Raw genomic sequence first — 26,020 nt, 5'->3', positions numbered from 1 at the left:
TTTCTGGAAACTGTTTCTCCATCCAAGCCTATATATACCATAGAACTCATCCCTAGAAACCCACACCAAAGGCGCCCTTATAACATTCCCACCTCCCTCTGTTCCCGTAGTAAAATGATTGTTCAGGTGAGAACTACAAAACAGTGATAACAACAAAAAGAAGAATTAAATGAGCTCTGGAAAAACCTGCCTGGAAAAGGAAAATACAGAATACAGAAACCTCCCCTTCAGTCTAAATATTTTATCCCAGAGGGAGCTGAGCCGACTCAATCGCGGTGTGTATGTATTTATGCATGTTTGTGTTAAAGAATAAGTTGTTTACTTTATCAGGCAATGAAATTCTGAGATCTGCTCAGTGGAAGCTCAAACTAGAAATTCTGAACACTAGAAAGCAATCTCACAGGAAATAAGGTTTTAACTTTGTACAGGGGATGTAATTGCGTGTAGCAGGCACTCCATTGCTTGAAATCCCTAAATTATGAGTAGCTGCTTTTCTAAAATTGTCCTCTCTTCAGTCATAGGAGTTGATGAAAAAGGCCAAAATCTGCGTCTTGTGTTCTACAGTAACCCTGGTTAGAAGCTAAGAATATTATTGCAATGATCTGAACTCCTCACATCAAAACCAAACACAATTTTCCCCTGGCATCCTCTGACAGTATTATTACCATGGAGACTTAATAAGAAAATAGTAATAGTAATACTAATTAATTGGCATTAAGTCTTTCCATCACAAGATATTCAGAATCTGCCATATTAACTGTTAAACCCACTCCAAAATGCATTTATTGGAGAATGTTATTTTTAAAGTTAAAGCTTAATTTTAGATTAATTGATTTAGTCACACTTTAATGAAGTGTGATGCTCAACTACAGAGAAAGGCAACAGCATTATCTCAACAAAGTTGGTGTGCTTGGGGAGTTGTACATTTAATTTTTGACAGGTTTCTATTAACATATCTATGCTCAGTCCATTAAATGGCCTTGTGTCACTGAATTATCTTGTAATCAAAAGCTCTGCATGCACCACTGACTCAACAGTCTGGTTCCCACACAGGCATTGCTGGTACAAGAGGGGAGCTGGGTCTAACAGATGCTTTGGAGAGCCTGGCAGGCTTCATTTCACCTAATGGGATTTTTTTTGGTATATAAATTTCAAGTTCAACTTATGATCAGGAAATTGTGGCTGATTTTTTCAGTCAGATACTGGGTAATTTCTGCCATGTGGGCTGCCTCTTTCCCGTCATTTGAAACACAGAGACTGAAGAAGAAGGAACCTCATGATGGCATTTGTTTCATTAATTGGGATTTAGCTCACCTATTGGTTGTCAGCCCCTGCTCTCAGCTAGTTATACAGGCTTCTGTTATTGTCAGCGAAGGACGACTGACACCTCCAGAAACAGTTTTATCCTACTGTGAAGTAGGTGCACAGAGCAAGAGGGATGAATTGCCCTCTGGACTTGGCTCACACTCTTTTCTTCAATTGGTTGCAGAAGTAATCTGTTTGATGGATACTTTTACCCAGTATCTTTGATTTTATTGGGTTCTATACATATATTATTTATAGGCTCTCTCTAGGCTAAACTTCATGTTACCATCTCATAGCTGCATGGGACAGGCGGGACAACTGCACTGGAATGCTGCAGAGGTCCCGTGCCTGGGTGACACAGGACACTGCACACGGATTTGGAATAACCTGCTGAAACAGAAAAATATTTCTCCTGCTTTTTGAAACCTGAGAAGAGCTGTTTAATCATGTGATATACAGAATAAATTACTAATGCATATGAGTGAAATACAGTTTGCTAATGAGGAAAATTCAGATTAATCTAGTTGAATTTTTCAAGTTTATAGTGTGTTTTTGTAGGGATTACAACAGACTGGATTTTTTTTTTACACTGAAGCTCTTTGTAAGTGTTTTCATACTAAGCTTTATGTTTTCCTACATTTTTGCTTAGGTAGGAAATTTTTTAACGTATTCAAGCATACTGAGCAAGAAGCCTCCTGAACATTATACTACCATGGGGTAGGACTAATGAGATGCATCTATATTGTACAAAGGTCAGTTCCTTTTACATAACATGTAGCAGATCAAAATTCTTCAGGACCATTCTTTAGTTTGCATTATTCCAGAGCAGCACGAAGCACTCAAAGGGGCAGGCACCTTGAAGAAATGTTTTGCTTTTGGCTCCAAAAGGAACATACCTATAGATGTTTCCCAGGGACTCACTGAGGATACCTAGGATGGCAGCTTTTCCACTTTTATTTTAGTATTTTTAGACATACCAGTGGAAGTTGTGTGAGTGAGAAGCTGGGTGACTTCCTAACACAAGGCTCCCTTCCCTGTCAGCAAAGGAAGGGTGATCCTGCCTGGGCAGCAATTCTCATCTCTGTGTGTTATTCACCTGTGTAAAAATTCGGTTCCAGGACTTCAAATGCTATGAAGTGGGCAGCAAAAAGAATTTTCTTTCCTTAACAGGTGCTCACATTACTGCTTGCTGCATATCCAGAATTTCTCTATAGGTTTGATAAGGTGGGTAAAGTCTCTGGTCAAGCCAGGTGGTGAAGACCAGTCTGATCAGACCGAGTAACAACACTGTGATAAATATGACCTTCCTTTGAAAAGGCTTCAGAAGCATCATATTTACTGAACCACCAAAAAATTAGGATCAAACCTACTCCACTTATGAGACAGGATTAATTACCTATTTATATTAAATGCCTGATTTTTTATTTACCAACCTTACAGTCTGTCTGGGATCCGAAAATTTGGTTATTTCTAGCTTGTTGGCAACAGAATGAATCTCTTCTGGAAAAGACTCTGTTCCTCCATCATACACATCAAGCTAAATACCTTCTGGGAGGTGTCACTGATCAGAGGCGGGCGGCTCTGTTCCCTGTTGTGTGCTAAGCAAATACTTTGGATACAGAAAGACCACAGAAACAGAACAGATAGGTGTCCTTTTTCAAAGTATGCAGAGGTTGTCCGAGATGTCTTCTGAGATCTGAACAGTTAGGTGAAAAAATTACATGAGATATAAAATAGCTAAACTCAGGTATTGACTAAGCTTTGAGACAGAAGTAGTTACAAGCAATTTATTCTCTATACCCTGACATAATATAGGAATTGTTTCATTAGGAAAAAAAAATATTTACAGAAACCTACATTTATGGCAAGTTTAAATCAATTTTAGTTAGGTAGTGTGCAAAAATATAAATATAAATGGAGCTTAATTAACTCCAGGTTCTATCAGCAGTTAGGGGATTACACTTTGGTATAAGTACATCACATTCACAGTAGCTGTGTCATTTCCACGGATAGCTCATCTTTTAAATTAATTTCTTTGTGCAATTTTCATGCTCTACTTTAAAAAAAACATTCTTCCCCTTCATTGTATTTAATGGAAACAGACAGCAAGACCTATTTCTGATCATACACCAGGGTGTGTATGTATATATAATATAATGAAGACATCTCGTTACAAAAAAGCAGCTGGAGCAGGTATGACAGCTGCGTCTCTAAAGCCCTCAGAAGTGTGCTATACCAAACTTCAGATGATGAAATAGGGTAACTGGTTGCCTGTTTTAGGACACCTTATACCTTGTAGGATTCTATGTGGCACTACATAGTAACAGTTGCCTGTTGCTGCACTGTATGTTTCACCAAATACTCATTCTCAAAGGCAATGGTAGGTCTAGAAGGGAGTAGTGGAAGCCCTTCTCTCCCTCTCACCCATCCCTTCCTATGCACAAGCATGTAGCGATATACTTCTAAAATAAACTTTAGCCATCAGCAATACAGACCCAAAAATGTCCTGTGACAAACAGAGTGACTTTGTACCTTTTCTCTCTGATACATTTTTTCTTTGCTGAATTTGCACAGCTGCTTTTTGAACCCATGAAAATTGTTAGCATCAAAATACCCAGTGCTAAGGAGCTCTCCAGGGAGGACTCTGTTGCACATCCCATTTCACTTGTTCTGATGCAGCTGCCTGCTGTCTGCTTTTGATGTCTTGTCGTTCTGGCATTAGCACAACATGTAAACATTTTTCTTTCTTACTCTGAATATGTTTTCCACTTTGTTCTGTTTGGCAAAGGTTCTGGTATCTGTCTATTGAAAAACCCAGAGATGGTCGCAATGAACTAAAGACATTTCTTGCATTTCATTGAGCTTGTTAATATTAGATTAAGAGATCCGTATTAACTTTGGGTGACTTAAAAGTCAAAGTAAAATAGATTTGTTGATATAAAGAAAAATAGATTTCCTGTAGTTGTTCCACATAATATGCAATATTTTCCCAGTTTTGTTTATAGTGAGATGAGTACACACAAGGACTTTGTCACAGCTGATGATGTTGCTTAAAATTCTTCAGTACTCTATAATAATAATTTAATATCCAATAAGCTAGTATCTCTCTGTGATTACTGAGGTCATTTAGTGCAATTAATGCATTTGTAATTTTCATGAGATCTTGTTTGGAGCCTTAGAATTTCATTTTTGGGACACACTGGTGTTTCTACACTTGTAATGTCTACAAGAAATTAGATAAGGTTTGTTTTGTTTCATTTTACTTTTCACAGATTATCAGCTGTAGTTAAGAAATGCTTTATGGCAATAAGTGTATTACTTCAGAAAAAGAATGGAGGAGATTTGATTTTTTAAAAAAATAGTGAACACAAGTGAAAAATATAATGTATCTGCATGCAATATAAAATTCACCAGATGTGAAAAATCACTTTTGCTCAGACAAGCTAGAAATGTAGTTTCTTTTCAAAAGCATGCACTCTTTGCTGAGGGAAGTCTTCAGCAAAACTTAAGGGGGGTGGGGGGGAGGGGGGGGGGGGAAGTCAGAGTTTTGCAGAAAATCCTGTAGTTCTTAGGCAAATTTTTAATTTCAAAGGGAGTTTTTGCCTGAATTATAACTAAGTGGCTGTTCTACTTCCTTGTAAATCAACAGAAATGGAAATATGGATTCACTTAGAACTGGATCAGATGAGAGGTTACAGAATTTATCCGTAACACTTCAAAAATGGAATGTTTTTCAAAATAGAAATGATTTCCTATTTGCTCTGGAGACTACAGGAAGGATGGAGAAGAACATGTTTCCTATTTTATTGTAACATTTTTTTAGTTAAGGGAAGGCTAGCATACTACTGATCTGTTTGATAATATCACTTACTTCATGGTAACTGACTGAAAAAAAAAGGGTGACCGATTTTTATTTATTCAACTAATTCACCTTCTGTACCATAACAGAGATAAATCTCAATATAGGTAGGAAGAAAGTCACTTTCTCCTGCATGCCAAGTTCTTGAACTGGGATAGAAGCCATGGGCTTGTTTTAATTAACACTAATGCTCAATTAAATCAAGTAAATGTTAAGATGCACGAATTATAACATCCAATTATCCAATTATTTTTAAGGCGGCTTGTTAGGATGCAGACGGATAAAAGCCTGCAGGCAAGAAGATTCCACCTTGGAGGCAAAGGGAGCCATTACACTGGTTTCTTTCATTTACAGCCTGACCGTAAACACGCATTACAGCATCCAGAAGGAGGATATACAGTCCCATTGTGAATCCTGCCCTGCAGTTAAGTGCAAGATAAAGTGTTACATAGTTTCATATGTGTTGATTTAATTTACTTCCAATTTAGGTGTCATGATAAAAGATGACAGATTTGCCCTGTCAATCAGATTAAGAAGAGAACAGCAACACTAATTTGGTTTATCATCAAGAGAATAAATCTTGTTGGAAGGCTGTTGCAGTGTTTTCTTATTCATAACGGCTTCCTCTTCCAGGAGGATCTCGGCTGCTACATCACGAAGGCGGCTCTAGGGTTGTATTAAAACTGTTTATCTTATCATGAGGAAAATCTTACTCCAGTCTCTCTTTTTCGTCATGTGTTGAGTGAGCAGATAGAGGAGGTATTGCCCCGATTAATGTAAAAAAATACCCATTGTCTCAATCGTTATTTCCTGGAAAAAGCGGTTCCTCACAGCTGTGGATTGTCTCAAAACAACTATGGCAAAAGTGTTATGAAGGGATTGTATGTTCTTTCATTCAACCTTTGAGAAATCTTTCGGACGCCTTACAACAGAGCCTGCACTTCGGACCAGCAGGCGACGCAGCTTTGAGCGTGCAGAGGAGCAAGGCGAGCAGCGGTGTGCGCAGGCAGGTCCTGGACTCTCACAAAGCCGTTCCCACTGAGCACCAGATCCTGGCCTCCACCCAGCCCTGGGGCTGTAGAGCTGCCAGTTGGGACAGAAAGGTTGATGTGCGGAATTAGACTCTATAACTCGAAAGTTATAAAGTAGGCATGTTTATTGCGCGCAGATGCACGGGGGATCGCTCCTCCACAAGCGTGCATGCCCGAAGTGACGAACTATCTCACATTCATACAATAAAACAAATGAATATTCAATTAACGCCTATACATATTCGTTAACTAAACCCCGCTTCGTATGTTAATTAGCTTAGCAGTCCTTTGCCTGGAATGTGGTGGTCTTGCAGGTTTGTAGGTGATTCTTGTTCTTGTGACCATCTGTGACCATCCGATCTTCTCCAGCAAGGAGACTTAGCACTCCCTCCCCCTAGATAGCCTTGGAATGTCTCTCATCCTTTTCTCATTCTTTTTTAAATAGCCCCTTTGTTAGAGGAAGAAGGGCAGGCGTCTCCTCAAAACTGTAGTCGTCTCCTCAGAGCTGTGTGCCTATGTGACCAGACACCGCACCCATGACCAGTCACCATACCCACATTCCTGAGCAGACATATACAATCACAATCGATGTCCATTGTCCCCATTTCACACTATTTCTCCATATCAAGGTCTTCAAATGAAGGCACAGATGTAGGTCCTGAAAAAGCAGGATTAATTTCTTAATTCTCCATTAAAAGTGCCACATGCCTCTTTGGAAAGCCCTGTCTTTCCTTGGTTGTCTGTTGTACATGTTTTCCAGAGTCTGCTCTCGGGCTGTCTGGATTGCGAGCTCCACAAGGTACAGGCTATTTCTAGACATAGTACCTAGTGCATTAATATTTCCAGATGAATTTCAATATAAAACTCATGCTGCTGAAACTAGCTGTAAGCCCAGATGTTAAATGCTAAACCTTCCTACTCTGATAAGCACCTTTTTCTGCCTAGCAAAGTGTGATATAAAAAGCTGATACTAAGGATGAGTTCAGGAAGCTAAAATGTTTTCTCACAATTGCTGTACCTTTTCCTCTGTTAACTCATTTTTAGTTCATGTAAATCCTATTTGCTAAGCTATAGTCAGTGCTCACTGGCTGCAGATCAGTTACCCAGCTTCAGCTGTGTTAGCTTTTGAGGAAAATCCCCTGAATGGAAGGCACTCCAGAAGAGAAAGGCAGCAGCTGATATAAAAATATTTTCGTTCCCATTTCTTTTTTTTTTTTTTTTTAAGGGCTTCTGCCTAGCTCTTTGTTTTCCTTTCTTTTCTGTTTCTTTTTCCAGCCACATCTCCTCCTTCCTTCCATCTAGAAGTGAAATTAGATTTCTTTTACTCATCTTCAGAAGCTATATACTGATGCTGGTTTACAAACCAGCAGGTCTCAAGTAGTGAAAGCAAGAGCACAAAAAAAATCCCCCATGCTGTTCAGTAAGCCATCCATGCACGTCTCATTATTCCTGCAATTCATTCTTACCGGCACCCACTGTTACTAGTGTAATCAGATTTAGTTATGACCCGGTGTATGATATTTGGCATGTCAGCACATCTATAAGAATTAGCTGACCTTGGAGAAACCTGACGTGAATGTCAGCCTGTCAGATCCGACATGGATCTCAGCGGAAGGTAAGTCTGTCGTTATTGAAATGGAGCAGGACTAATGGCCTGGAACAGTCTGCTGCTTTTCACATTTTACTTCTGAGGTTGTCCTTTCTCCTGCAAGGAAGACATCATTTCCAAGCTGGGAAATCAGGCTCCCCAGGATGCTCTGTAACCAAGGAAGTAACTTCAGAGGGTGAGGCTTAGCTTATAGGATGTAAATTGCCACCTGGAAGATTTCCTTTACTTTACTGAGAGATGGATGAGGTGCCTGCAGTTAATACTCTCCAGCGTGCGTGCCTTTGTCAGGCAGGGATGCAGAGCTGCACTATCAGTGACAACGAGAACTCTGCAAATAACTGCACTTTTAATTTAGAAGGTGAGCCAAAAGTCACAGGTAGGAAAAAGGTGGTTCACCAAGAACAGGAAAGAAATATAATTCACTTATTAATGCAACAAAAGCCAAACCCATTTCATGTCATGGTCTGACTTAGAGATTTAAAATTTCAATCAAAGATAACAGGTAATGTCTACGTTAAAGATTTTGAAACTTCAAGAAAATAATCTCTGTTTTAGCAGTAACAAAACAAAACCACAATTCAGTCCAAATTAACAAACATCATTTATTTTAGGCAAGTAAACTAGTCATCTGAAAAAATGTTCTGTTCACAAGCCCTAGCCAAAAGCCCTTGGAAATGGAAATGGCATTGTTCCCAAAGTGCTGGAAGCTTGACGTTTTATGAGGCTTATCTCAAACACGGGCAATGAACAACGGGCTGCTGAAAATGTTTGTTTCTTTAGCTCCTCGCTCCTTGCATTTGAATGCTTTACGGGAAGACCTCATGCTAAGCCCTTGCTTCAGCTTCGCTCTTGTCACAGTTCTTTTAAAGCATAAGGTTGCCCGACCACTTTAGAAGCTGTTTTCTGTCTTCTCTGCTTTGAGGTTAAGTTTTTGTCCTGACCTGCGGAGTTAATGCCGCCTGAGCAGTTACGCTGGTGGCAGAGGCTCCAGCCTGGTTGTTGGTGTGGTGCATGTTTAGCTGAATACCCGTCAGTCTGGAGGATGCTCTCACCTGCCCCAGCTCTGCCATGGGGACACCTCCAGGGACTGCGGGGACCAAGCTGGAGTGGCCCAAACCCTGCTCCTCCCGACTGCTGATGGCCGCTGCTGCCGTGGTGGGAAAGGGGACGCGGAGAAAGCCACGTTCCTTGCTACCTGCCCTGTCCTTTGCATTATTCATTCTTGTGTCACAGAGGCAGTAAATACCCCAACTCCTTGATATGGATCCCATTCCTGCCTAGTAATCGCTGTGTGTCTTTGGTCTGTTCTGGCCTAAATCACAATTCTAAAGAGTTTCTTACACCCCCGGAGTGTCAGTGCAGTAAATGGCCAGCACACCTCCTACCCGACCGCTATGAGAAGAGTAAAGCCCTCCTCACTTCTCTGCGCGGTGAGACTTGTCTGCCCATGTGTTCACTTCAAAAATTCCTTTGTGTCCCAGGAATGGCTGTGCTCGTTTGGATTTCCAGCCTTCTGGCCTGGCTGGTGACTACTGGTGTAATTCCCATGCACGGTGTGTAAGTGATGCTGGTTTATCACGGTGCTGCTTCCTGGCTTCCCAGAGTCTCTGCCCACATTGCAGAGGCTTGGTGGGAATAACGGAGAGAAAATGGGCTGTGGATTATGAATTTGGTCTAAAATGAGTGCCAGGGGTTTGTTTTGTTTAGCGTAGTCTTCTTTTTCCTGATACGCTGTGTCTGAGGAACCAGCTCACACAACAAAGCAGGATTTCTGTTTTGGTTAATGAATTTCGTCCATGGAGATGTCCTGAGTGTTTTTACATTAATTACCCACAACGACTTTCATTACAAAGAAACAAAAGGTCTGTTAGACAACAGGAACCACAACACAGAAAAGAACAAAGAATTTGGAATCTTTTTTTGTGGCTGCAAGGAGGCTAAGCTTGTTTTTTCAAAAGATCACTGTCTTGCAATTATTTTTCATCTGAATACCAAGTATAAATAAATCATCTTCGCTGGCACGTTTGGTGCTTATGAGAGAGGAGGGATCCAGCCTCCGTGAAAGAACTGTGTTGGAGCGCCGTCTCTTCCAGACACTTACCTTGGGTGATCTGGGGCAGAACTTTGCTTTTTGGGCCTCAGTTTCCCTTTGCTGTAGTACGGTGGGCACTTCTGCCTTCCCTCCTTGTCTGCCTTGCTCAGGGCTGCCCTGTGCACACACCGCTGTCTCCCAGCAGCAGCGGGCCACCCTGTGCCAGCCGGGCACCAGAGCGTGCACCGTGCACCGCAGGGGACAGGTTTGCCATTAGGTACGGGTATGCACTTAGCAAAGTAAAGCCCAGATCTCAGTGACACCTTTGGGCTCTGTAGCACAAATGATATAATGCAACATAAAAGCAAATACATCAACCAAATGAATTGTCCAATTCTCTGACTACACATTGTCAGATGAGGATTTATGTTATTTTTTTTCCCCACTGAAGGGTTATCAATCACACAGCTTTACTGCTGTATCTGGCTTGTGGGATTACTCAGGATCTATTTATCTTGTGTCTTTCCCTTGTCTAAAGGACAGGAGTTACCTGCAGAGGTGATGCACTCTCAGTCCTGATCAGGCAAGATGCCCCATTTTATTTCATGCCAGACTGTGGAAGTGCTCATTTCCATCAAAAACAACAGCCTCCAGAAATGACAGGTTGTGATAAAGGTGTGTTGCTGCAAGCACAGCTTTTCAGGGAAGTACAGGAATCAGTGAAAAATAAACCTCGTTCTGCAAATCTAGGTACCCTCCTGCCACTTCCAGTCATCCCTGGGAGGCATCACTGCCTGGTCACTGCGTGCTCTCATGCTGGAGCCGTGCTCCTTCCCAGGGGCTGCAGGGATTTTCTTACAGCTCTGCTGTATGATCCCTTCCCACAAACTGAGTCTATTTGGCTGCACGGAACTTTTGGCAAAACAATGTCACTGCCTCTGCAAGGTGAACGTCAGCTCAGCTGCGCCCTTCGTCAGCATGTAGATATACTGTGTTTTAAGTAATTTCTAAGTAGGTCACAGTTTTCTGGCAGACAAAAGCAGAGTCAGTTACTGTTATCTTGTCTGTTTTTACATAAATCTGACAGGCTGGTTATGAGAAATCACCATTACCAGAGTGCCATTCGTGCTGCAGTGGGGAGTGTGTGTCAGAGCTGTCACTGTCGGCCACTTTTCAGGGTTTTGTGGAGTGGTAAAAAAACAGAAGACCTTGCTCCTGGCTCAGTACTGACCTGCTGCACAGACTTTTCACTTGGGAACAAGCCTGCTCCTTCCTTCCCCTCCTCCCACCCGGTCTTTACAAATAGCATTTTAATGGAAAGTCTTCTCAGCTTGTTACTGCAGGCAGAAGTCTGGCAGCCTTGATGTGGCTTGTTCCCATTGCATGGCCATTCCTGGTGGAGCTGATCAGAATCTCTGCCAGAGTGATCAGCTATCAGACAGCACAGTTGCACTGAAATAAAGTGCAGGTTTTAATGATTTCTTGTTTCCCTGAAATTTTACTTGGGGTTGAGTGGAAGAATTAAAAATCTCCCCATCTTGTAGGATATTCAGTTTTAACCTGACAAGAACAGGGGTTATTTTTGTTTGTTAGTTTTAAGCAAAGGGATCAAAGAAATAAAGAGCATAAATTTTAAACGACTGTCAGGAAAACATGCCTGTTTGGCCTCCTCAACCAGCACGTGAGCCTGCAGCCATCTGATGACCCAGGAAGGAGGGGTGGTCTTGGTTTCAGGTTCCCCTGCTCTCGGTTTCCTTGGTTCAGGATGGGTGATCAGTCCACCCTCTCTAAGCTTCTCCCAGAGCAAATCCCACTTCTTGACCCCCTCTTTCTGATCCTTCAGGCTTATTTTGCAGCAGGCTCTAGGTGTGAGGTTGTCCCCTCTCCCAGGGCTGTCCCTGGGTGAGCTGCCCAGTTCAACCCAGTGGTACCTGGGAAACTGGACACTGCTCACCACAGCATCCAAAAAGGCAGCTCTTGAAGGGCAAAGTGCTTAGATGTGCCTATCTTTGACAAACTGAGGCTGCAAGACTTGGAGCAAAGTTATCTGTTGATGTAATTGCAGTTTTAGAGTAAAAATATTTATTGTTTTCCAATAAGAATAAACAAATGTTTGGTAAAATTGCACAGAACCGCTGCTCATGGCCAGGTTCCTGAACTAGAGTTGCCACTAAACTATAGAATTCATATATCTCTTTGAGACTTTTCAGGTAAATAATTGTTCGCAAAAAATTAAGAAGTCCCATGCTTCAAAGCCCTATCAATTTGGATGTGTGTATATAAATATTTCCATACACACAAGTATCATCACCTGATATTGCTGAAGAAAGATAAAATTTCAGTGAAAGTAATAAGAATAATGCACTTGCCAGCCCTGTCAGCAGCATTTGGATCCACCATGTAGATGTGTGTCCGCCCAAAAGAGGATAAAATGAAACAGAAATGTCTGGCAGACAAAGGTGGAATACATTTAATATCTGTCTTACTTTACCATTTCCAAGTCTGTTGCTCTACTTGTTGTAAATGGTTTACATTATGAAAATTTATTCTGGTTATACTTGTAGTTCTAGTCTTTCACACCTCCCAAATTGCATCTTTACCACCGAGAAAGAAGCGCTGTGATCAGGATAAACATACTGCTGCTTGATGAACAATTTTATTCTGTTGAGAAATGGATCATGAAAACAACAGTTCAAATCAGTTTTATGACTCTCTCGCTCCGCTTTTTTCTCCTTTGGGTGAAGGAAAGGTTATGAAACCTCAGACCATTTATAAATAAAAGGCATTCTCAGAATGTTAGAAAGTACCCAGCGCTGCTGTTTAAGTTGGCGGGTTTTTTTGATCTTTACATCAGTGGCAGTGTTATCCAATTCCAAACAATTTTCATTAAATATATCTAAAGGTTTTTTTCTCCCACATTGCTTGGGCTTCAGACAAATGAACTCCAATGCAGTGATAGAAAGCAATAGTTACCTTTAAGAAGTATATGACGGTGTTTTTAAACCGCTACGTGCACTGTGGCTCCATGTGAAATTAGACTAAAACTCACTGTGGGAATGTTATCATTTCAGTTATTCTGGATTTTAAATTGGCAAGTCCAAATTCAAAGGAGTCTTGCTGTGATGTAAACATGCTGTTGAACCCCAGTGTGTCAGTGCAGAGATGTGGTCTTGCTGTATGGGTACCTTCAGAAAGAGATCTGCTGCAGGGGGCTGCTGGGGAGGCTGTGCTCTGCCAGTAAGTTGCAGTGAATGGGTTGACCTGAGCTGCTGGCAGTGTTCAGAGGAGACGTGATGCTCCTGCCGTACTTGCAAGCCATATTCTGAAATCCCCTCTAGCAGACGTGGTTTCTTATGATGGATCATTTCATCAGACCACTTCAAATGGCATGAGCCAATGCCTCCGTAGCCCCAGTGTTGTCCGTAAATTTGTGAAAAACCCTATGGAGGTGGCAGCTGTGTATGTGCAATCAGTTGCTGGGTCCCTGTGTGACCCTGGACCAGCAGGTTTCTCTACAAGGTTCCCAGCAATATGAGTTCCCTGGAGAGTGGGTTTGCAGGAAAGTATGGGGAAATGGTCCTCTCTCTTGGTATTACTTAGTGCAGTAAGAAGCTGATGCTGTACAAAAAGGGGGAGAAAATGGGCACAGTTCCCCACTGAGAGAGCCATGCAGTCCTGGGGTACACCAAGCTAGCTGGGGACACAACTGTAGCTGCAGATACGGAAGAGAAACTCCTGGAGTCCACCAGTGCTGCAGGGACCAATGGCAACATGGTCATTTGTAGACCGTCACAGCATGGAGAGTTGAGGAGTGGTTTGATCCCGTTTGTTTTGGGTGGGGACACTCCCTTTGAACATCCCCTTATGGTGCCTGTGTGACCCGTTAACTCACGGGGAGAGCAGGGCAGCAGGACAGAGTGCTGCCCCAAACTCAGGGGTGTGACAGATCACACTTTGCCTGGACTGAGAGCAGAAGTGTGGCTCCATCCCAGTTCAACGAGAGCACGACAGACCTGCCTGGGGATGGATATCCAGTGTGACCTTTGTTTGCTTTGGCCTTAGATTTGAGACCACTGGGTAATTCTTGAGCAAAGAGTGAAGTTTTATACATATATACACAAGGAAAGTGTTCAGGTTTAAACAGCTTTGGATAAAGGGCAAATGTAATTTTCCAATACTCTTGGGCACATTCTGCCACTTCTTGTGCCTTTTCTGTTTAGCAACTATAGACAAATTATCGATGTGAGTGTGTGCCTGGGCTCAGGATGCTTTGGAGGTGGGATGGTTCCAGCTAGCCCCAGCCCACCCCCTGACCCTGTGCTTCATGCTCCAGTACTCCGTGGCTGTAAACTGGGTTATAATGGCAGATGCCACAAAAATTGAGCAGCCCAGCCATGTGAAGCTGTCGTGGAGGAGATAATGACTAGTGCATTTTAGCAACTGCCCAAGTAAAGGGGATAAGAGGAAAGTGATCATTGCTCAGAAGTCTTAGATGTTTATCAGTTATTTCTCAAAATTCCTTGGTGTGAGTGGTGAAAAACCCAGTGCAAAATGTTTTTTTAAATTATCTTTCCTTTCTCAGAACACATCTAATAGTTTATCAAAACTGGATGATAAGGATTCTTTACAAATACACAAAACCTTAAAGTCCAGGTAAATTTATGTACTTCTTTCACTATTTCTTTTCTTTATGTACTTCTTTTCAGAATTTTTTACCTGTTCTGTATAATTGAGGGGATGATCTGGCCAGTGCTGTATGTTGGCTCAGAGGTTGTGAGGCAGAGTTATCTCTCTTGTTAATGCTAAGTTTTTTTCTCATAGTTGGCTTTGCATGTTTTGACATATGTTATTTACTTCTGGTTGTGCCCTTCCTCTGAAACCTTCCAAACCTTTATGTTTATTTCTTGCATACTAGAATGTAATTACATTAAGACTTTCTTTAGGCAATTTTAATCCATATACTGCATTAAGAAGCACATATATTAGTTTTCTTCACCAGAAAGTGTAGACTGTTAACAAATACTCTATGTTCAGTGAAAAACCCAGAATGGCTTCTAGATATTTAAGTTATATCACGTTGATAATAAAGACATATCCATGTTTAATCTGGGGAAAAAAATCATATCAAACTGATTTATTTTAATATTATATAAATCTTGAAAAAAGCCCTGGAAATAAGTACCAATTAATAATTTTCATTTAAAAGAAAAACCAACAAACTTGTTGAGCTGACAAAAATATAAAATATCAGCCCATAATCTATAGAACATAGCAAAGGCTAAACTATGTATTTTATAAACTTATCAAGCACATTTGATCTCAGAATACAGTACTAGTTCTCTTACTAAAATTCAGATAAAGCCTCCTTTGCAGTTGAGTAACAGTGCAAATATGTTTGAGTTACAGTGCAAATAGACTTTATGATGGAAATCAAGCAATCTTAAATGTAACAGTTTATTATAAAATTAAGAAAATTCTATTATTAGGGTCCATTTCCATTAGTTTCCATAAGTTGTTTCATTTGTAGGAACTGGCTTATAGGAATACATGCATTTTTCCTGTGCATAGAACAAGGGTTTTCTAAACAAGGCAAGCCAGTTGGAGAAGGCGGCCAAGGACAAGTATGGGAAAATTCCTTATACATCTTCAGTCAGTCTCGAAGTATTTACAGCACTTGAGTGTTTCTGTAAGCCCACTGGTCCATGCAAAAAAAGGAAATTTTTATATGCAAGGAAATTGCCTATTCTTAGAGTGAACTGAAGATTTGAACCTGGAGATTGTCAACAGGGAATTGCTATATTAAGGCCAGATTTTTTGAGCTGGACTGTGTTCACAGTTTCAGTGGAGCTGCCCAAAGGTATACCAAGACCTTGTCCATGGTGGGGAGGTGGTGAATGCCTTTCATGAGCACTCACCGATGTTCTCCGTGGCAGGACTGCCAGTTGCTTTTCCAGCTGTGTCCTCACAAGCAAAGCCAAGCAGCGGCCAGACACGCTGACACAATCTTGTGTTGGCTACAGCCCTACTGGGAGCAGGGGGTGGACAAGAAGATAGTTGAAGGTCCCTTCCCACCACCACTTGTGGCTGGACTCTGATATCATGACATAACTCATGTGTCAGAAGACACGGGTTGGTGTAGCACCCATCCACAGTGACTGGCTTTCCCTGGGCAGGCACGGAGCACGGAGCCTTTCCTATTAAAATTCTGTTCAGTCTTCAGCTGGGAGCTGAGCACAGCTGAAGTGAAGCATCTGAAAGCTGTTGCAGTCAGCTCCATAGAGGTGTGAGCTTCACCCACGCTCTGCGGGTGCCTGGCGCTTATTTATAGCTGATCCTGTAGCAAGGGGGTGTGTGGGGACACATTTGTAAAAGCAACAACAACAAAAAAAAAAGTCTGTGGAAACCTGACTGCGACCCTAAGAGAGGATTTATTTGTCACAAGAGTCAATGATGCCTGCTTTTTCTGCTTGTTCAAGCATCAAGAGCTACAGTATCTATGCAGTATTATTATTCATGACAAAAGCTCTCCAAAGAAAATGAGAACTTTCCATGGATACTTTAGATTAGATATAGAAATTATTTGTTTTATTTAATTTAATAGAGAGATCTAATTTCACTGCTACCTAATATTTAATATTGTTTCTCCCTGTCTTGTTTCTTTTTTTAGCCTTCCATACTACTGGAAAAGAAATAAAGAAAGAAAAAGAGGCAAAGGAATACAAAGTAAAACAAAGATGAGACTGTTAAATCAGGCAAAGAAAAAAGCTATCTAAAATCCCCTGAATAAGGTCAAGCAAAATGAATCATATCTTTTTCATTCAAGAAATGAATTTTGCTTCAGGCATTAAAATCTAGAACTGTATTAAAATATCTGAGCCATACTTACTATTTTTTGTGCTAAAACTGTCCCATTTTTGCATAGTCTGATTGCGGTTCCAGAGCACATGTATTATTAACAGAGATTTAATTTGTAATTCAAACTGTTCTTTAATTTACTTACAGAGCAAAGAGACGGGAGAGCTGCTACCTGATGCCTATAGATAATGACACACAATAAGGTTCCAGAAAGGGCTCATGCAAGTGGCTAAAAACTTTCTGTTCTTGGAGGTTTTTGAGACTCAGCTGTGCAAAGCCCTGAGCAGCCGGGTACAAATCTAGCGCAGATTTCACTTTGAGCAGGAGCTTAGACTATGACATGCTGGGATCTTTTCCAGCCTGAGTGAGTCTGAGTGGGTGATTCTACAACTACATAAAAATCCTTTAACTACTATAGTGTTTTTGTTAGATCTGTCATTTTTTTTTTTAATAGAAAGAAACCCTAAAACCTTTGGATTAATTACAGTCTGCTGGTGAAAACAAATATAATAAAGCCCTCACCCACTTCTCAGTAGCCTCTCAAATAGGTGGCGCAGCACTGTTTGTTTTTTACTGGAAAAAAAACCACAAACAAACCCACCAAACCTCCTTTTTTGCTCAGATGCCGTACTGGGCTGTTTGCTGGTTTAACTGGGCCCATCCAGGTAAAGCAGGCTGTATCACACAGCTGGTCTGCTCGTGGAGGTTGCTGGCGCCCCGCCTTCTGATGCCAGGTGGCGTCAGTTGTAGGGAGCCATAAGACTGAAGTGAGGGCAGAGGGCTGGGTATCTCCTGGGTGCCCATACATTGTGGTGATGCACCGGATGGAGAAAGCAAGTTGTCTCCTCTGAGGGTTGTATTTGCAATAACTGCTCTCACCCCCACCCACCGGCTGTGGAACTCCTTCTCAACCACGGGTTAGGGCTGTCCCAGCTCATCTCAAAGCTGCCATGCTCTGGCAGATCCATTATCTGGGGAACATAGTTCTGCTTTTTTCACTTAGATCCCAAGTGAACTGCACCTTATTTCCCAGATGAATCTGTGCAACCAGAAACCCAGCAGCTGGGCTTTGTGGAGCCTTTTTCTCAAGACTGACAGATCTCTTTTCTGCTATCTTCTCATGTCTGTCTATTCAAATTATGGTAGATGTGGGTTAAAAGATGAGCTCCTGGAGTCTCACGTCATAGCCCAGGTTTTGCCCCAGGTTTCTTTCTGGATTTCTGTGCAGTTTCAGGTATCTAGAAGTCCATCTTTTTCTGCATTTGAAAAACCTGAGTTTATTTCAGTTTTCCCCACTGGATGCCACAATCACTGAAGGCTCTGGTAGCTCCATGTGACAGGTGTATGAGCTGAGCTTTTTTCCACGAGACACTCCACGAGGGTTGCTCCTAGTGCTCTGCTCCTATCTTTCTGCATCAGCTGCCTCCAACAGCCTCTCTTCAGCTCAGCTCCAAGTCACAGCGCTGCATCCCACGGTCAGCTCAGCACTAAAGGGAACAGCTCTGAGTGCTGACCCTGATAATAAGAACTCTACTCCCAGTTCAGTGCTGTTGAAATGAAAAGTGCAATACATCATATCAGCGTTCATTGTGTTTGTCTTACTTTTAACGGTCTCCCTTCCTTAAGTGCTGTTTCAAAGCAGCATATATTGGTAATAACGCTGATATATTATCTCAGTGCTTACCTCCCCTTATTTCTCCATTGGGACCAAGGTGAGACATCATGGAGAGCCAGGCTAGGCTGGGAGAGTGACTTTTGCCTCCTTGGCCTCAGCCACACGAGTACCTGCTATGCGGGGAGAGCTGTCCATATCCACTGGATCCCTCCTGTGTAGAGCAGCAGGAACCAAGCCGAACCCAAGGCCAGCTGGGGTGAGATTGACTGATCCAGGATACAGAAACAGCCCCTGAGCACCTGACATGGCCAAAGAGCTTTTGTGACCGGTCACTCAAAAGCAGTTTCAGCAAAGAATCAGCAGCATGTCTCTGTAAGTTACCGTTAGCTCTGATCAGGGTGCTGGCCATATTTCTGCCTCTTTGCTCCCTGACTGCTTTTCTATCTCAGATCCAATCTGCAGACACTCTTTAGAAGCCCTGCTCTTTCTCCAGCAGTTCCGGGAGTGTTCCACCTGCCCCCTTCCAAAACAAATAAAAGAAAAAAGCCCCAAACCCCAAGAAAATGAAAGCAAAACACACAGAGGTGTCCATGTGTGTGTCCACAGAAGGTCCCTAACATGGACCTTTGCCCACTGAACAGGGGATGAAAGTGTCGCATTATCATCCATGGATTACTCAGGGCGGGATGAAGCTTCAAACCTCAGCAGCTTTCAGTGACAGGGCTGACTTTCCTGTGACCTTGGTGGCACGGTAGGAAGGAGGTGGATGGGAGAATTTCTGTCACTGTGACAACAGTCTAGCCTTGCTGCACATTGCCTGCGCCGTGTCGGCCTGGCATGCATGAGCCTGTGTGGGTGCCCTGGGTCCCACGCCATCGGCTCTCCCTGGCAGTAGGCATACCCACAGTTTCTCAGAGGACACCAACACTCAGCATCAATTTCTGGTTTCAACCTTTCCACTCGCTGTCTGAATGGCTTGTGTGGGTGGATTTATCACTCCAGTAAGACTGATGCTCTTTTTCTTTGTTACGTAATCCTTTCCGTAATAACATCTCTGGGTAGCACCACAGCAGCTAATGAGTTTTTTAGCAACCTGGTACTGTGTTATATTTGCAAACAAACAAACTTAAGTAGGGCAGTGAGTGGCAGGAGCAGAAGGGAAGGGAGAAGAGGGAAGAACCCTGCAATGAGAAAATGGGTATCTGTTTTGCAAAGCAATGGAGCTGGAACTCATTGAATCATAGAATCACACAATGGTTTGGGTTGGAAAGGACCTTAAAGAACACCTAGTTCCACCCCCTTGCCCCAGGCAGGGCCCCCTCCCCCAGCCCAGGCTGCTCCCAGCCCCATCCAGCCTGGCCTTGGGCACTGCCAGGGATGGGGCACCCACAGCTGCTCTGGGCAGCCTGGGCCAGCGCCTCGCCGCCCTCACGGGGAAGAATTTCTTCCCAATGTCTCATCTAAATCTCCCCTCTTTCAGTTTAAAGCCGTTCCCCCTTGTCCTGCCACTACATGCCCTTGTAAAAAGTCTCTCTCCAGCTTCCATCCGTGCAGCTCGCAGGCTGCAGATTACACACCCAGGCAATCCCCCACCACCCTCCACTTGCTTGTCCTGCCCTGTGTGGTGCTGGCTGTGCCCTGGATGTGTTTGCACAGGGAACTTCCCTAGCAGAGAGGTGACCCGGGGAGGAAGGATCATGTTCTGCAGATGCTGCCTCTCCCTGGCGCAGCTCGGTGTGCATGATCAGCAAGGACACGCTCTGCCATGGCACTGCACCCCCAGAGGAGTCTCCGCAGGGGCTGGTTGTGAGAAGGTTCTTAGTTATGTTCATGATTCGTGGGTTCCACTAGTCCTGTCAAGTAAAGGAAACATTTTTATTTCTGTGGGGGTACATGAGCTGTCTGTGAAGGAGTGAGCTGGAAAAGAAGTAAGAAGTCCTCAGACCTGAAGGTAGGCTTTTGAGGGGATGGTTACAGGTTAATATATTTAAGTCTCTGTAGCACTTTTGTTCTTGCTGTTCTGTCTCGTAAACCATTATAAAGGCTTGCTTTAACAGTCTATTTTTTCTTTAGCAGTCACAAACAAATATCAAGAAAAAGGATGACTTATACTTTTAAAATTCCTATCTCATCCTACCTGAGCATAATGCAATAAATCTTAATCAAACCCACTTTTTACTCTTTACTTTTGGATTTTTTTTCCCCTTGGTGTGGTTGTTTTTGCTCTTTTTTGGTAAGCCGAGACAGAAACTTTATCATGTATGAGTATAGCTCCCCATAATTCACTTCATTTCCAATGGAAGATCACCCCTGCAACTGAAAACATTTTAAGAAGAACCTTCCCCGAGGAAAACACCCATTAACAGCAGAGAAAACCCCACAGTGGCATCCTTCTCTGTACTCAAGAAGAAAGGCTTTTAGAACGTGGAAGCGTTCACCCAGATACCCCCCCAGGCTCTGTCTTTGCCTTCCCATGGGCCATGTGCGGTGGGTGGGCTCTGGGGAGAAGCGGTGCTGAGCGCCCTGGCCGGCAATGCTGAGCGCCCTGCCTGCTGCCTGCCTGGCAGCTGTGCCCAGACGGATTTCCTTCCCCAGCTGAGGACAGATGCTCTTCATTAAGCGATGAGCTGACCAAGTGCCCTTCTCCTTGAACCCGCCAGTGGCTCTGATTAGCGCCTGCTCATTTACAGAGAGGCTAACTGCTCTGTAATTTCCTGCTGAGTCCCGAGCCCTCTTCTGAAAAAACACTTTTTTCTGACAATGTTTCGGCTTTCAGAGGTAATTCTTGCAGCTTGGGTTTTGCTGTAAGAAGCCCGCACAGAAAAGACAATGCGGAAACTTACTGTAAGTGCCTTTGATGCATGTCAGGAATGGTACATATTTTTAACCATTTAATAGGAGCTTGACATGCAAATTCAACATTTCCAGTTCCTAATCAAATATTTGTTCTTTTTGTAAATTTGATGCAGATGTTTGTTCTGACACATTTAATTCCAATTCCAGCATACATTTTATGTGTTTGTGGTTTTTTTTAGTGATATGTTTAAAACAAAAATCATCCACATCAACCAGACCAAAACATCTTAATACCATTGAGAAGAATTGCCAGTGTCATTCTCATGATTTATGTCTGTTAATTCATTTTCAGAATATACTTAGCACGATCATTTTCTTTGGAGATAAGTGATCTTGGGAGCCAAACACAGAAGCTGAGGCGGACAAATATTTTCCTTTTGTTCACTGCCTACCCCTTCACCCACAGCGAGACAAGCTGCCCATCTTTCTGCTCAAAGGTATATAGCTCAAATGAGCTGGAAAACAGCTCAATCTGGTCAAGTGAGGCTTCACAGACACATTTACTGAGACTGAGCTCTCAGTAGGTACCAAGCTGGTATCACTTGTCCCTCTAGCATCTCCCCTTCAGCTAGATTGCAAAGGGTCGTGTCAGATTTCAGGTCAAACCCAGTGGCAAGGCCAGCTCGGTACATGCTGTGCTAGTGTGAAGCTGCTTGTGGACCAGGCACCACATCTCAGGGCTGCAGGGACCTGGTGTCACCAGGTCCAGACCTGCGGAGGTGACGTCTGGGTCAGTAAAACTGCCTTGCACGTAGCATGCCTGGTATCGGCAGGTAGCTGATGTGTTAGCTTCACCCCATCATTTCAGCACTTCGTAGGCTGTGTGGGATGTACTAAAAAGGGACCGTAAGATTTTCTCTCGAGCAGCCAGCCTGGTAGTAGGGGAATTCAGATCTGGTGCAAAGATGCTACGCTGTCAGTTTTAGGGGGGAAGAAAATAGCAAGAGGTCCATGTTCCAAGAGCGGTACATTTCTCTGTCCTCCACAGCCAGCCCTGCCAGCCCTCTGTGTGTGCAGGGCAGGCAGTCAGCCATCCCCTCGTTCATACAGCGGGCAAGGGGAGCAGGTGGAAGGTGATTTCCCACCAGTGACTTAAGTAGCAAAGACGTGCTCTGCCTGGTGCTGTTCTTATAGAATCATAGGATCATTTAGGTTGGAAAAGACCTGTAAGTTCATCAGTCCAACCGTTAACCCAGCTCTGCCGAATCCATCATGAAACCACACCTCTAAGTGCCACATCCGCATGTCTTTTGAACACCTCCAGGGGTGGTGGTTCCACCACCTCCCTGGGCAGCCTGTTCCAGTGCTTGGCCACCCTTTCAGTGAAAATTGTTGTCCTAATATCCAACCTAAACCACCCAGGGTGCCTCTTGAGGCTGTTTCCTCTTTTCCTGTAGCTTGTTATTTGGGAGAAGACACCAACCCCACCTCACTACAACCTCCTCTCAGGTAGTTGTAGGGAACAATCAGGTATCCCCTGAGTCTTCTCTCCTCCAGGCTGAACACCACCAGTTCCCTCATCTGCTCCTCATCAGACTTGTGCCTCAGCCCCTTTCTCAGCCCTGCTGCCCACCTCTGGACATGCTCCAGCACCTTTACGTTCCTTTTGAAGTAAGGGGCCCAAAACTGAACCCAGGATTCTCCTCCTGTGATCCAAAAGGATATCCATGAAATCCGAACAAACTGGGTAAGACAGGCACTTGTGCAGGTCTGTGTCCAGCTGCCATGCTCAGAGCAGGGTCAGCGTAGAGAAGGTTGAATATACTTTGTAAGGTTAGTACAATATTTAAAAGTTAGGTATTCCTTTACCTCCCTGTGTATGTGGTGCCCACACAGACCAGGCTGCATCTGGAGAACTGTGGGCATGTTTCCATTCAGGCATCATTTCAGGCCAGGAGAGGACGGATGTCCTTCTCCTCTCACCTTTGAAAGCCCCTGCTCCCTAGCACACCAATTCATTGGGGATAAGACAGAACTCTTATTTATGTGGCTGCAAACGGCGTCATAATTCATTCCTGCAGCTGCAGAGCCCGGGAGCTTTCTGTGCAGCAGTGAGTTCACACCAGGCACTGTACGAACACAGATGGATGGCCTCAGCCTCAAATAGCTTTCAGGCAGCAAATAGGTTGTTTCCATCTCTCCCGACATGAAGGTCAGCAAGAGGCCAAGGCATTGCTCACAAGACAAGAAGTCAGAGGTACACAGGGGATGCCTGGCCAGCCCAGGTTACAGTCCCAAAGCAGTGATGTTCAGCACTCACTTCTCAAGGGATCACTGTTTCAAAGATTCCCAAGAATTTTTACATTAGAGTTGTGGATTTATTGAAATAAATAATGTACACCTACGCCCTTGATTAGTGCTGTACATCTTGGCTTACCGAATACAGGTAGCTTGCTGTAGAATTTATTAAATGCATCTACACACTGTGTTATCCTCAAAGCTTTGGCCCTCAGGATCATTCCAGCCAGCTCACCCGGCTGTTTGCTCCTTGCTGCTTGCCTGATTTCTGATGCCTACCACCTCTGCTTGGGTTATTGAACAGCTGCTGCCAACCAGCACTGCTCAGCAAGAGCTGCTTGCAACAGCTTGTGTTTCAATCAGCAGATCTGAAGCATCTAAGGCTATTGTCCAGACTTACAGGAATAATTATGTAAAGAAAGATGGAATATGTAGGAAAGGTGTTTTCTTGTAAATAGAGCAGAAGGGCACCTGGCTATCCTATGCCAGCGCTCTGCTGCACCTCTCGTCCGGTTCTGTAGGCAGACTCAGTTTACATGCAGATGTCCACAGGGATTCATTCCAACCCGCTTTGACTCAAATCGTCACTGACACCGTTTTCCCTACTTCTGTCCCTGGGATCCCTCTCTGCTGCTGCCCCACCTGCTCTGTGTGCTCTTGCGCTTTGCCATTGGGAAGTTATGGACCCTTTTTACTGGGAGCACACAGCCAGTCCCAGGAGGGGTTTGCACAGCGTGTGCTGGCCGTACTCCAGAGTGGGTCTATGGCAGAGCTGGCAGCAGCATGGGGAACTCTCACTGTGCTGCCTGTCACAGGAGACACGCTGCACCACCACACTGGTGGCATATTGCTTCAGGAAAATTATTGCAGCATTTCACAGTCTGTGCCATCAGGAAATCTGATGGATGTTTCTGTGTGGCCTCCTCGCTTTGCAGGCAGTTGTCTTTGACAGCAGACAGGTTGTGAATTAGCACCTTAAACTTGAGAGAAGAGCATTTGAGCTTCACTGTGAGGCTTCAGGGCATGAGCGATAAATCAGATAATGGGGCCAAGGAGGAAATCAGCTCAGAGACAGCTGAGAAACAAGGGAGCATGGGAGAGAGAGTGCCTGTGCTCCTACAGCATCACGGATCTGGGGAGGGTGTGGAGGCACAGGCATGGTCCATTTTTCTGCTGGGGCAGCTGGATATGTCCTTGCTTGGCCCACATCATAGCTGGGGTGGGAGAAGCTGCTCTTGTGGTTTCTCTCCCTGAGGCTTTTCAGTCAACGTGGAACAATTTCTCCTTGGACATGAGTAGGGTTTCATCCTTGGGCAGCATCCATGGTGGGTCCTTTCACAGACCTCATCTGAACTCTCCCTGCTGATAACATGGGAAAAGGTCATAGAGAAGAACAAAAGTCGTGTGAGAGTGACTTAGCTTCAGGAGCCCTGCATTGTGTAACCTGGGCAGAAAACAGTGTAACACCTATTCGTTTTTGAAACAAGTATTACATGACAAGTGAAACATACTACGAGTTTGAAAACCACTGGGACACTTAAGCCTACAGCCACCTTGTGTCTGTACCATGCCCATTGTGTCTGCAGAGGAATTACAATTTCCATTTATTTACAAGTGAAAAAAATTTGCATTTCTTCACCTGGGGATTCCCAGCATTGCTGTATACATCTATGTTGCTACACTACAGTTCCCCACCACACATAGACTGTGAAGATAAAACAAAGTTCCCAGCAAATAATTAGCATTCTCAGAGCGCTCATATCTATAAGGTGTGTAAATATACTCATTAAGAAATAGTGTAGATGATGTGTTAAATCTGTGTGTGGGTGTTTGTGTGTGGGTGTGTTGAGCACGCAAGAAAAGAAATGAGAACTCTTGGTTTTGGGGACTAGAGAAGCTGCTTGGCCATTGAGCCTCTCTCAGCAGGAGACTTGCTGGGATCCAGCCTTTCCCCCCGGTGGGGGGTCTGGGTTGCACAGTGTGGGGTCTGGGTTGCAGGGCTGCAGGGTCTGCAGTGCTGAGGAGGCATCCCGGAGCTGTGTCCCGGGGAGGGACCAAGACTGGTGCTACTTCGTGTTGCGTGGCAGCGTGGGGTTTGGAAGAGACTTGAACAACTGATTCTTCCAGTCCTGGCATACTTGCTCTCACTGAAAACATCTTTTGTGCAAGTCTAACTCTAGGTATATTTATTATTTCAGTTTCTCAGCCTTCAATTTTGCTCCTTGTACTGCTTTCCAGTCATTTACTATTCTCTCAGAAATCAGTGGCTGAAAAGTCTAGCAGATTAATGAAATGTGTCCTCATTATGAGTGAGATCTGTGGAGAAGGCGGCAAAGAAGCAAGCAGAGAAAAGAGCTTTTGTTCAGCACTCAGGATGGCTCATTTTCAATATAGAGTTAAGCTGCTACAGCATAGCCCTGTCAGAAAATACAAGAGGCTTTTTGATACCTGTTGATGGGCTAAGTTTTGAAAAAGTTCAACCACAGAAGATACAAATGTAGCCAGAGTAAAAATTCAGAGGGAAAAGGAACTATATTTCATCACAAGAAGCCTTACTTGTCCCCTGTCCAGCACCATGGTCCCAATGAATCCCTCTCCTAACTGAGCATTTGAGGGATAT

The sequence above is a fragment of the Falco rusticolus genome, chromosome 7, assembly GCF_015220075.1.
Source record: "Falco rusticolus isolate bFalRus1 chromosome 7, bFalRus1.pri, whole genome shotgun sequence".
In the NCBI taxonomy this organism is placed as follows: Eukaryota; Metazoa; Chordata; class Aves; order Falconiformes; family Falconidae; genus Falco; species Falco rusticolus.
Note: the sequence above shows the minus strand (reverse complement) of the source record.